The sequence below is a fragment of the Thermobia domestica genome, chromosome 15 (genome assembly GCF_964235325.1).
Source record: "Thermobia domestica chromosome 15, izTheDome1.hap1.1, whole genome shotgun sequence".
NCBI classification, from domain to species: Eukaryota; Metazoa; Arthropoda; class Insecta; order Zygentoma; family Lepismatidae; genus Thermobia; species Thermobia domestica.
In genome coordinates, this window is record NC_137468.1 from 159,661,293 (window position 1) to 159,674,809 (window position 13,517).

The following is a 13,517-nucleotide window of genomic DNA, read 5'->3' on the forward strand; positions in this document are numbered from 1 at the left end:
ACAAGTACGTAGAGGACTCCCCCAATTCCTTTGGTAATTGGCCCAAGCCAATCGACACATACCAAATAGCTTGGCTTCTTCACTATGACGGGATTCAGTGGTCCCGGACGATAACACTGGGGTGGGGTGCTCTTCTGACACAATTCGCAGGAAGCACAGTATTTCCTCACGCTTGCTCTCATTTTCGGCCATACAAAGAATTCTGTCAGAAGTGGTAGCAGCTTACTGGCCGACATGTGCCCCCAATCTGAATGGTAATAATCGAGCAAGGGAGCTACTAACACTTCTGAGATGCAGATTCAAACTCCTTCCCGGTCACGTTTACACAAACGTCCGTTCAGTACTTCGAACCAGTGACAAGCACCGTTCACTCGTGGTGAGTTCGTCTTCTCATCAACTTCTTTCTTGATCTTCCCATAAAAGGGATCAGAAGACTGCATCTCTGGCAGTATGGCAATCATCTTCCTCAACTCACATGGGATCTCCGTGAGAATGGTCATCAGTGACTCCTGGAGGATAGGCTTCCTTGCAGCACTGAGGTCTTCTTCTCTGTGAGGAGGGTACCTTGAGTGATAGTCACTCAAATTTTCATTGGACTTGACAAACTCGAATTCGAAATTGAAATTCGACAGCAGCATAGCCCACCGGCTAATGCGCTGGTTCGTAAGCCTGCAATATAGAATGAATTTTAGAGCAAGGTGGTCGCTGCGAATCTTAAACTTTGTCCCAACAAGATACTGCTTGAATTTAACAACCCCATCTATGAGTCCCGCGAACTCCTTCTCTGTCACAGAGTAATTTCTCTGCGCCGCATTGAACACACGTGATGTGAAACCGATAACACGAATTTCATCGTTGTCATCACGCTGGTACAATAAAGAGGAGCACGCAAAATCACAAGCATCACACTCTAAGATCAGTTGTTTATCAGGCAGGACGCTCTTTAATACGACTTCCTCCTGGAAGATCTCCTTGATCTTGTCCATCGCTGCCTGATGTTCTGGTTCCCATTTGAACCTCACGTTTTTCTTCAGCAGACTGAACAGCGGATATAGAACTTCCGAGTACTTTCTGCTGAAGCACCGGTAATATTGACAGTAACCTATAAATGATCTAAGTTCTTTCACATTCCTAGGTGTCCTGAAATCTAACACCGACTTCACTTTCTCCGGATCTTTGCCGATACCGTGTTGAGAAAGCTCGAAACCAAGTATGTTAAGTTTCTTTCTCGCGAAATTACATTTCTTCAGCCTGAGGGTTAGGCCACCTGCAGTGAGTAAACCCAACACTCTGTCTAAGTGTTCCAGGTGTTCGCTGAAGCTTCTGTCGGCCAGGATCAGGTCATCGACATATTGGCCGCCGTATTCTCTTGCTTCAGTCCCAATAATCATGTCAAGTGCACGAACACATGAGACAAGACTTTGTTTGGTGCCAAAAGGTAATTTTTGAAATACGTAGGAAATTCCTTCGTGTAGAAAGTCAAGATATTTCTGATCACTCTCTTTAACTTTTATTTGTAGAAACATTTCCGTTGCATCCACGCAACTGAACCAAGATTTGTCGCAAATGTCTTGGAGAACAGACAAGGGAGGCATGGGCCGGTCAGATAAATCCACAGAAATCTTAGCTAAAGCTCGACCGTCGATAAACACGCGTATACGCCCATCGCTCTTCGCAGTTACAACCAAAGGATTAATGTACGCAGTAGGTTGTTTACGTATAATACCCCATGCTAGCCATCTCGAAATTTCATTAGATACCTGATTGCGATAACGCTTAGGGTAAGGATAGAACTTGGTCTTTATGGGACGTTCGTCCGTTACTCCGATCTCATGCTCGTAGTTAACTATGCAACCAGGCTTGACATCAAATAAAGCTTGATGCTTAACCAGCACAGCTTTTAAACTCTCTTTCTGTGTGGCTGAGAGATCTGAGTAGTTCGCTACAAATTCGTCAATGTCTGAATGGGAGGCGCGAGTCTTCACTTTCAACCACTCTTCTGGTGGGAACACATAATTTGCCAATTCTTGGGTACTTGGGAAACGTCCATCATCCAAGTTTGGTGCACGAGTTGCCTTCTCTCTCGAGGTCTTACACTCCTCTGGTGCATTTACCATTTTGGCCTTCCGTCTACCATCTGACGGGAAAAAATCAAAATTTACATTATCAACTTCATCCATTATTGAAAATGGTTTGCAGCACTCACCATTCCACTCAATACACCGAACTACTAGATCCTCGGTCTCACAATCTACCGATCTAAATGCTACTCCTACATCATGTGGATGTTGGAGATGTAGAACGCCGGTGTCATAGTTTAACACGGCACGAGATTCGGTGAAGAAGTTTGAACCCAAAATTAAAGACCGATTTAATCCAGAGATAATAATTCCTAATGTGTGAAATTCCTTCCCTTGTATCTCAATAACAAGAAGAGTCTGACCCACTAACGTCGCTGCTTTATTCCCAAATGCCGAAGTGACTCTTATGTTCTTTGCACTCAAAAATGCTGGTGGGGGATTACTATTTGAGACAGTGTCCCAAAATTCTTTCGAGATTGCGCTGCATGTAGCTCCTGTGTCTAGGAGGCAATTTACATCATGACCAAACAAAAGAACGTTTATTTCAGGAAGTGAAATAACATTATTTCCAGGTAACGGTTCATTACTCGTATCGAAAAGGTTCTTGAAAATACCATTCGCTTCTTCATATATTTCCCTGTCTAAATCTATTGGTTCTCCATTTCTACTTAATAATACTAATTTATTTTCTACATTGCCCTCGTTCACAATTTGCTTCTTCTTCTTCTTCTTCTAAATTACATATAACTTTCACTGCAGTTTCGCGGTCATCATCATTTTGTTCATTCTCTACATAGGTTACTGTATTACGCACATACTTGGAATTTATTTTTGTCAACTCGGTTGAACCAGTTCTATCCGCGTCCAGCCTACCGTCGTTACAAGTATGTGCAGACCATCCTCATTCCCTCCCAGCGGGAGAGGCGGGGTGATTACTCCTGTCTGCACGACTGTTTTGACTCGGTGGAGGTCTGTCCCGATCATACCGTTCCAGCAATTGAATCTCTTCCTCCCCTCTAAAGGAGTTTCGCTGAGGTACGGGATTGCGCATGTTTCCCCTCCGACCGCGGGCTCCACGACTATTCTGGTGGGTGTGGTTGTTGCCACCACGTGACCAACCAGATGATCCACTTCCGTTGCTCTGGTTACGGGGTGGTGATCTCTGATTGTTATTGTTACTATTTCGTCTCTGGTAAGGGCGCTGGTTCTCGCGATTACGCATAGCCTGCGGGCGAGACGGCCGCTTACCACTATGGCCTGGGGAGTTTTTCTCTTCATTTTCTATGCTCAGTTCGAGCATGTGAACTCCCTTCTTGGGATTTTGTTGAAAGAACTGCTCTCGATTGGTCATCGATGTTTGCAGCTCTTGCACCAAATTTAACAGCTCAGCTATTGTTTTCGGGCGAGACGAGACGATGGCCCGAAACAGCCAATTCTGGAAATGCCTCGGAAGTACCTTTAATAGCGTGCAATCTGACATTCTCAGCTCGAGAATGCTATTCTTGTGCAACAAGTCCAGCAGGTACTCTGCTGGCGACTTGTGCACCCGACTGTCAAAATGCGAGGTCAAAATATTAGCCCTTAAGTTTGCTAACCGTTCTTCACTCAAATAGCAATTCCTAAATTGGGTGATGAAATCTTCATATGTATGAATTTTACCCCGGTTTACTTGGTACCACTGATACGAAGTGTTGCGCAGCGCCCTGGAAACGAAGCTCAACCTCATTTCCGGTGGTACACCCGTGACTTCGAAATATCGATCTAAGTCCTCCAAGAAGTTGTAGGTCTCAGTCTCACATTCAGTTTCAAAATAAGTTGGCAGGGTAACGTCACGGTGAATAAGGCCGAGCGCTGTTGCCAGATTTTGTCTCGTCTCATGAGAACATGAACGAGACGTCGAGGAAATAGGGTCAGTCTCGCGGGCTGTTTCCAGGTTCTCAGGTTGAGAACCGGGCAAGTCGCGGCTTGAGGAGTCGTTCCGGGATGGAGACCTCGCTTGCGTGGAAGAGACAGAGATGTTGGCAAGACGTCCCTCAATCACCTCATTTGTCTCTTTTTGTAAGGAGTTTTTCCACTGCTCCATCTTTTTCTCCAGTTTGTCGCATACATCCTGCACCGTGTCATGCATTTGTCTAATACTCCCAGTGCACTCAGAGCGGATCTCCTCGAGCTGCGTCTCTTGCTCGATCTCCCCCCTAAGCCTGGCTAGTTGAGAGGCGAAGTTCACCTCCACTCTCCTGACCTGATTATTAAGATTTAGCGTGGTCTGTTCGACACGAGACGTGACGCGCTGTAGACCCTCAGATAACTCATTGTAGTTTTCCTCCAGTTGCCTGGCAACACTGCTGGCGCTCTCGTGCACTTCGTCAAGCTTACTTGCAGTTTCAGCAACACGGGAATTCAATTCTTCCCTCGCACCTTGTGTCTCCCCCCTTAACTCGACGGTGGTAAGCTCCAACCGTTCGGTTAACTGGCGCTCGCTGTGCTCTAGCCTAGAATTCACATTTTCTAACTGGAGTTCGAGTCGGGCATTACTCGTCTCAATAGCCTGTTCGAGACGTTGGTGAATTTCTCGAGATTCTTTTCGTACCTGCTCCAGGCCATGTTCTAGTCCCTTCTCTAGTCTCACGCTATTTTGTCTCCTCTCATTGCGGACCTGCTCTAAACTCCTCTCTAATTTGCCACAACTCTTTTCAAGACTGCGGGAACTTTCGTCTAATTTTGATTCTAATTTGGTCTCTTGGGGCCACGGTGGCTCAGTGGTAGAGCGTTCACCTCTGGTGCTTGGGGTCTCGGGTTCGATCCCAGCCCTCGCCAAGTGAACTTTGTGGTGGACAAACACCGTGTGCGTGGGTTTTCTCGGGGTTCTCCCGTTTCTTCCCACTTTCTTCATTCCACCATTTCATTCATTACTCATCATCACCGTCTCCTTTAGCCTAACCGGCATAACCGTGGGACGTAAAACTCAAAGATTTCATTTCATTTCATTTTTTCTAATTTGGTCTCGAGGTTCCTTGCATTTTCTTCTAATTTCTTAGTACTTTCCTCTAGTTTTCTTTGGCCCTGTAAAAGCTCACCTAAAATGGCCGCAAGATTTAAGCTAGTAATACTACCAATACCGGTAATCTCTGGGCTATCCGCATTATTCGATACGACAGTCGGTTCTAATGTCTGTTCTTCCCGGCAAGGCACTTCCGTTTCCCTACTGGTGGACGGCGGGACCGTTTCCACCCCATCAGTATTTACTACAACATCCTCAACGCGCTCGTCAGCGCTCTACGCGAAATCTACATTTTGAAACTGATTTTCCATGTTGACGTTTTGACGAGCCTGCGCTCTCGTAATAACCATGGAAAACTAAGCACAAAATAACAATATTACTTCCCCCCTAAACTTCAAATGCTTGAATTCTCTAAAGACATACAATGCAAGAATTCACATAAATCAAAAACACAAACAAACCAACATTCAGAATACATTTCAAAACAATACCGAAGTTCTTGGAAAAATTTCTGTGGGGATATTTAAAACACATGACCCGAAAAATTACAGCCAAAAGTATTCTGACCAATGTATTTCTCCTAAGAGAAATACTTATCCGCCCTTCACGCTGTCGGCGCCACTTCATCTGTGGAGGGCAAGGAGTACCCAACACAGCTTACTGATAAAAGGTGGTGGAGTGACGAGGGATAATCATATTAATTTAAATATTAATGAAAATTACTAATAAATGCTCTTACTTATGCAAATCCCTACTTGGAGTGTCAAAGGTGACCTCCTGCTGGAGCCACCACTACCACACTTGTTACCTTCATGAGCATGAGTAAATAGATAAAAACAAAATAACATCTCAGGGTTTTAATTTCAAAATATCTCACAAGTAAACCTTACGTTTGGGTGAATCGAGTTGCTGACTGAGACACATATGAGAAAGTAGTACTAAATGTGGTCAGTATTTCAGTGAAGTTTTAGGTGCGAAGCTCCAGGGGTTTAGGAGATACAGCTACCAGAACATCACATGGAAGTACAGAATAGTCTTCATACACTTGGAGGTAAAAGCTCTGTAAGACCTCTTGTAACGACAAAAGGTGAATAACAAATGTATGGGTACCTATTAGGACTAGAGGGAAGTCATATAGTGAGGATATACCTGACGGCGGCCATCTTGAAATCCGCCATTTTGAATTAAGGTTAAGTTTTTAAAATAGGAATAGGGTCATGTGATACATGATTTAAGGCGCAAATTTAGTCAGAAAAACAATGGTGACGTTAATTTTGATTTACGCGCAGTTGGTAAAATGTTACAGGGAAATTAAATATTGTTGCAGCATATGTATTAGTCCTTTACCCCACATTGTAAATTTTGTGTTAATGATAATAATTAAATAAAAAGCAGGTGGATAAATATTAGGTCTATGGTAAGAGTTGCCTTGATGGCGGCCATGTTCAAATCCGCCATTTTGAATCAAACAAAAGTTTTAAACAAAACGCATAACATTGACACCTTATTAATAGCGAATTTTACCATAACCATTTTTGCTTTATCATTAACCAGCACAAAATTAAATGGATCGCTCCTTACGACTACTGCTTTGACGGAATTGTTAACGACAAATGTGTCAAGTATAACTCGATTGCCTTTGTCAGGTGTGCTCACTGTGAGCAGAGCATTTGTGCAAGTCATGCACTCTTTTCTGAACTACATATTGATTGTACTAATTGAGGACTTTTCTGGAAGAAAGACCCAAGTTCAATTATGACTCAATTCCACTTTGGTCATTTTTCCTTAAATTAGCAACTTGTTTATGCGATAACAAATGCTGGCAAATGATAAAGCAAAAATGGTTATACCGTTGGATTTATGGTAAAATTTGCTATTAATAAGGTGTCAATGTTATGCGTTTTGTTTAAAACTTTTGTCTGATTCAAAATGGCGGATTTGAACATGGCCGCCATCAAGGCAACTCTTACCATAGACCTAATATTTATTCACCTGCTTTTTATTTAATTATTATCATTAACACAAAATTTACAATGTGGGGTAAAAGACTAATACATATGCTGCAACAACATTTAATTTCCCTGTAACATTTTACCAATTGCGCGTAAATCAAAATTAACGTCACCATTGTTCTTCTGATTACATTTGCGCCTTAAATCATGTATCACATGACCCTATTCCTATTTTAAAAACTTAACCTTAATTCAAAATGGATTTCAAGATGGCCGCCGTCAGGTATACCCTTACTATATGACTTCCCCCTAGTCCTAATATATACCCATATATTTGTTATTCACCTTTTGTCGTTACAAGAGGTCTTACAGAGTTTTTACCTCCAACTGTATGAAGACTATTGTGTACTTCCATATGATGTTCTGGTAGCTGTATCTCCTAAACCCCTGGAGCTTCGCACCTAAAACTTCACTGAAATACTGACCACATTTAGTACTACTTTCTCATATGTGTCTCAGTCAGCAACTCGATTCACCAAAACGTAAGGTTTACTTGTCAGGGATTTTTGGTTACCACAGCTATGGTCTCAGCAGCTACTTGTAAAGAGTATGGTAAGTTTCATAAGGTTAAAAGAAAAGAAAAAAAACAATTTCAAACAAATCGGTAGCAGTCTGTTATGTACCCTTTACACTCATAGCTGGGTCTCTTTGGTTCTCTGGGCGTGAAGCTTTCCTGGGCCCCGTTCAGGAAAGTGGTCAGAAATACTAGAGTAAAGGAGAAAATGTTTCCTTAACTCTCCATCCTGAAAGAAAACATCAGAATTAGCAATAGGGTAATCACCACACAGGAAAACAGAAACCCTCTCGCTACTGGTAGTTGATAGAAATTTATTTCCAGCTTGAACAGCAGGATGAATGATGTAAACACCCACAATGATTTCATTTAATATAACACTTCCTTGTAATATTAATGATGAGAATTACTTTCCTTGGTGCACCATTTACACACTGATATTTATATATATCTCATTACACTTAAACACAGATTAAATAATACACCCTAGAGATCTTGCCGACCTCTCCAAATTGTAAACATTAAGCAATTAGCAAAATTCTGCTCATTGTTAAGAGTTTATTTTCTCTGACTGTCTCTATATAGAGGTGAGGAGTAGAGAACATCAAATAATAATAAAAAATTAAAATTAGTTTAGAAAATTTTCCACAGTTCCATCTTCTGATGCCTTGACGAAATAATGTCCACTTCCTGGATAGTCTCTGCACACCGGAAGGAACTCGAAATGTTTATGTGAAGATAATCACACGCAGGAAGCTACTGGTTATGAGTAATCAGGTTTATGAGAGTTGCACAGTTTCTGGACGTCAATGACGTAATAAAAGGAAAGACGTCAAAATCTCGTCAAAAGCTGACACAGAAGTTAGTCAGCACAAATTATTCACAAAGTTTGGTAGTCTCCTTCGTAAAAGTTCAGGAGGGCCCTGTCATTTTACTGAGACAGGCCACTAGATCTCAAATGAGACCTGTTGAAATCTATTATATCATTCCACGTCAAGAATGTCACTTCAGTGCCAACGCACTATATGGAAGTTAATTTCACAGATTATACTTTTAAGTTTTAAAAATGCATGGCCAGCTTAGCCAAAGTTCGAGTGTATGATAGTAAAAATGGTAAATAGATGCCTAAACAACGAAGTGTTTGATACTTCAAATAGATTGCACTGTTTTCTATTTCACTTCTTAATATATCTCACATATTGGCTTGTGAGCACCACTATCACATAGTATGACTATCACACCCGATTTCGCGGTACATGCAATATCATGTACTTTATTCAACAGAGCTCCAGGGAGCCGACGGCTTCACCGCTCTGGGAATTTTCAACGAACTGAAAATCACAATGTCCACCAAAACCTTGAAACCTACGTAGATTCCAGGAAATTGAGCGACTCGCTCTTCCAAGAATAGACACAAAAGCTTTGGTAGCCTGAGGCTAAAATGTGTGTGGTCTATCCAGCCAGCAACGCTTGGAACCGCCAAAATGCTCTTGCAAAGAACAAACCACTCGTGACATGTGCTGCCATCATAGTAACAAGCGGCAGTTTCGAAAGCTCCTGTCCAAAACAGAAGTCCATGACAGGAACTAAATAAACAATACTTATTTCACTCCTAGTAACTATACACAGAATAGTAAAACATGGTTATACACACATTAAGACATAATAATATATACAGAACATAAATATATAAAGATACACAGATGACATTACATATTTTACGTGTAGAGAATCTTTTTTCCATGGTCTCCCTATGCTCGTCTGCTAATTCTGGCTGCCATCATGCCAAGAAAGAGAGAGATGGAAACATCTGTTGATATTAGCAAATTTTGAAAATGCACACAAGATCTAAATGTCTAGGGTTTTCTCCTCCCACTTAGTAGTCAACGACCTCCAACAGACTCTCAGATCAGAACGCTGTCGACAAGAAAAAAAATCTCTGTTCAAGCTCTCTCTGCATCATGAAGCTCAAGACTTCTATATACGAAGTAACTAAATATAATATGATTTCTTCCTATATTCCTTATATGCAGAATATGTAAATCCAATGATGCATGTAATTATATACATCCTATTTCCCTTTAATGAGATGCATGCAACTACCAAATTATATTCATATACCTATGAAAAATAAATGTACAAACATGAATAAAGTATATATCAAAAGAATATTAATACAACCGTATTGCGCTCCGTGTTTACCCGATAGTTATCATAATTGTTACATGATATGCAAATGAAGGCTAATTAAGCAGCAATTAATTTATTCACAAATTACTATAAATTACCATTTTAATAAGGAAATGTGCACTCATCTGCATTTCGATATGCAGATGATGCAGAGGGCACTCGGCCTTCCACATCATATACTGTCAGCATTTCATATCTCATTGTCGTGCCTCATTCCCTCCTCCTTCTTTCCTGAACGTGTTTCTCTCTGTGGTTTGGTTACTCTGTTTTTAAAAGTACGATCCTTCGTCATACGCCGGACAGATGAATAAAATATGATTTTATCATTTTCGGTGTTAACAAAACTGTAGTGTTCCAAACCGACTAATTGTGGCTATAATTTCCAACTGGGCAGTGTATGACGTAGAAGCACGCTTTTACAATCAAAGAAAGAGCAGTGAGAAAGACAGAGAAAAGTTAATGTGTATTGGCAGAGCATTGATCTACGAGAAATATTTCTACAAAACTATCGAATAAGCTGTCGATGCACGTTTGCCTGTCACCACTATATTTTCTTAATGAATACATGCTCCTTGTTCTTTTCATGGGGCTTACAGAGAAGGGTACAGAAACTGTGACGTCACAGAGCATTTAGTTGAAAATAACTTATCTGTGGCCTCAAATAACTTGATTGCTGTTCAACGGAAAGAAAACATGGTCCATTACATGATTGACACTTCTTTCCATGTAGATACGTTTTTTTACTTAATCAATTTGATTCACTGAATCATTTCCTTTAACGAGTTTTCTTTTGGAAATTTGAAGAACAGTTACAGTTCTTTCTGTCACTATATTATTATAGGCTCTCCTAAAACCCATATTCATTGCAGCTTTTTATGCTGTACATTTGTTTAGAACCTATCGCAAACAAATAGTGGTTGGAAATAGTGGCTGGTGTAATGTTTGACTCATCCATTTCTTCCGTAGTATAGACATTCTTGTCCCTTCCTTAAGCTCCCAATTTCGTCCCTATTACTTCCTGTCTATAATTTTATTCCTTAGATTGTTTGGATGGTATCACTTCAAGTTCGATTTATCTTTCTCACTGCGTAACTTATATATAAACATCGGATTTTTATGCAAATGCATATTTTGTTTGCTTATATGCATCTTTGTTAAACTTAGTAGGGGTTTCTAACAACAGTAATACAGTTCAAATTTGAAGTTCTATAGTGCATATAAACGCATATTTCAAAGCTTAGAGCATATTCATCATATTTTATAAGTTTTTATTTCAGATGTGTACTTATAGCATGGAATAAATCCAATTTAATTTCTGTTTTCAAAGTATTTATACATGCAACAGAATACTTTTTTGCATGAGAGGATGGAAGAATGTCTAGTTAATGGAAGACCTTCAATCTATCGGCAGAGTAAAGACGCTTACAATTGCTAGGATGTTAAGAGAAATCTGATAATGATAAAGACATTGTAATATCTTGTCGACATTAATTGAGAAACAACAGACGCAAGGAATGCTGCTCAGTGAATGCTTGGCTCTGGTTGATGAAGTTCGGCACGAACTCCAGTCAATTTCTGATAAATTCGGATGCTATGTGGAAAATAAATTGGCAGACATTGTTGCCAGTAACTCCAACTACAAAGCAATTGAAGTCATGGGAAAATATCTTCAAGGGTTAAATTTCAATTTGCCAGAAAATATAGACACTAAACTTGTTCCTCTCTATAAATACTGTTCAGTAACATGTATTGATGTTAACAGGTCATTTTCTAGCTACAAATGTCACAAACTGATCAAAAAATGAATAGAAGCATCTTGTGATATACTTGTAACACGAATTAGGAAAAGCATAAATCCTTAATAACGATTTTCTTTTATGTACCAAATTTCACAATAGTAAATCCACACGTTAAGCGGATTTGCATATCCAGGCTCCTAACTATGAAAACATTTACGATCACTCCAACCCCAATCATTTCACAGATTCAACCTGTTGCATATAAGTTATTAGGACGTAAAATTGAATGTAGTTTATACGAAAAAGACCTTTATGCATTGCAAGACCTGTAACGCCCAAATATTCACCACAAACTTATAGTGGTATCGACATAAACAAAAAAAGTGTGGAGCAGGAAACTACTTTACACAAAAGTCTAAAGAAGCTCAGTGAAGATGTGCGAACTGGTCGATCGGTTTGGGTTAATAGTCTATCAATCATAAGTTTATGTATTCAAACCCTGTAGGAAGTACTCGTTTTGTTTTAATTTTCCTTAAAAGTGTGTTCCTTATTTTCATCAGAGGACTGAAAACATTTCTTTGAATAAATCTTTGGCAACTACGTTTCTCTCAAATTCGATTAGAAGGGAACATTATATGAATTGCAAATCTAAAATCCAAAACTGAAAACAAAATATTAAGTTTGTTCAATATTTCATTATTATCCTTTGATTTGTAATGAAAAACTAATTATAAGCATTGGTGATTTCAGAAGATTCTCCCCGGGTAATGGTCAATATATGAATGAGAGGAAATTGATAGAACATTATTAGTCCACTTTGAGCATGATCGAAGATATGGCCACGAATTTATGTCGACAGGGTCTCAAATTCTCCCACAGGTCATGCCCTGAAATCATCACTGTTTCAAACCTGATACTGTATCGTAATTCCACAAAGCAAATCACTGCATTGTGTTTTTGTGATGGAAAGTATTTAAAATCTGGAAATAACATAAAATCTGGCGAAAACGTATCAATATTGCAACGACATATAATGCCTAAAATAGTTCCGAGAAGGAGCCAGATGGAAGGGACTAACTAGACTGCAGGTTCTTAATCTATGTTGAAGGTTATCAAGTTCAGAGCAAGACATACAATTTGGGGGTTGAGTAAGTTGAATCTTGTGTAGTCTGTCTTTTGTTGGTACCAAATCATGCACTACTTTATACCAAAGAGATCGTTGTTTGGCGTTAAGAATTGTATTATTTACATTTTCCCAAATCTGATTCCAATTGTGATTTGGATGAAACTAGAGACTTCTGTACATCACTGTCTGTGTTAGTTGTAAGGAGTGATACATATTTTTGACACTAAATCTTACTGGTACGCTTGGATCGAGAACATTATAACCACTTTCAAAAATATTGTCCTGAATGTATCTGACACAGAAGGGAATCACTGTGAGGTTAAGAGGTGCTATAGTCCCTGTTTTCCCTATCCAGTAGAAGCTCCATACTTTCACAAATAACGATTTGTCTGAATGAAGAATGTAGAACCATTTAAGGAAATACAAATCTTTACACTTAATGTGAACATCAACTAAATTCAATCCTCCATTAGATTTGGGTTGTGTTATTACATACATAGAAGTTTTAAAGATGGACCCTTTTCACACAAACCAATAGAGTGCAGTCTGAATTTGCCTACTACAACGTAATGGCAAGGGCAAGAGTTGGCCAACGAACCAAATTTTCGCAGCTAAATATGTATTAGAAATCCAAACTCTTTCCTCTAAACAGAAATTACGATCTTTCCAGTTGTGGCACGTAACTTTGATGTTTTGAATAATCACATTCCAGTTGTAAGTAATCATTTCATGTACTGAACTACAAACCCAGATTCCTAAGATCTTGAGATTGTCAACTTGGGAGATTGATATAGTGTGTTCATTATTCCAGTTTCCAAATTTAAGTAATTTTGTTTTCTCCATATTAAGTTGTG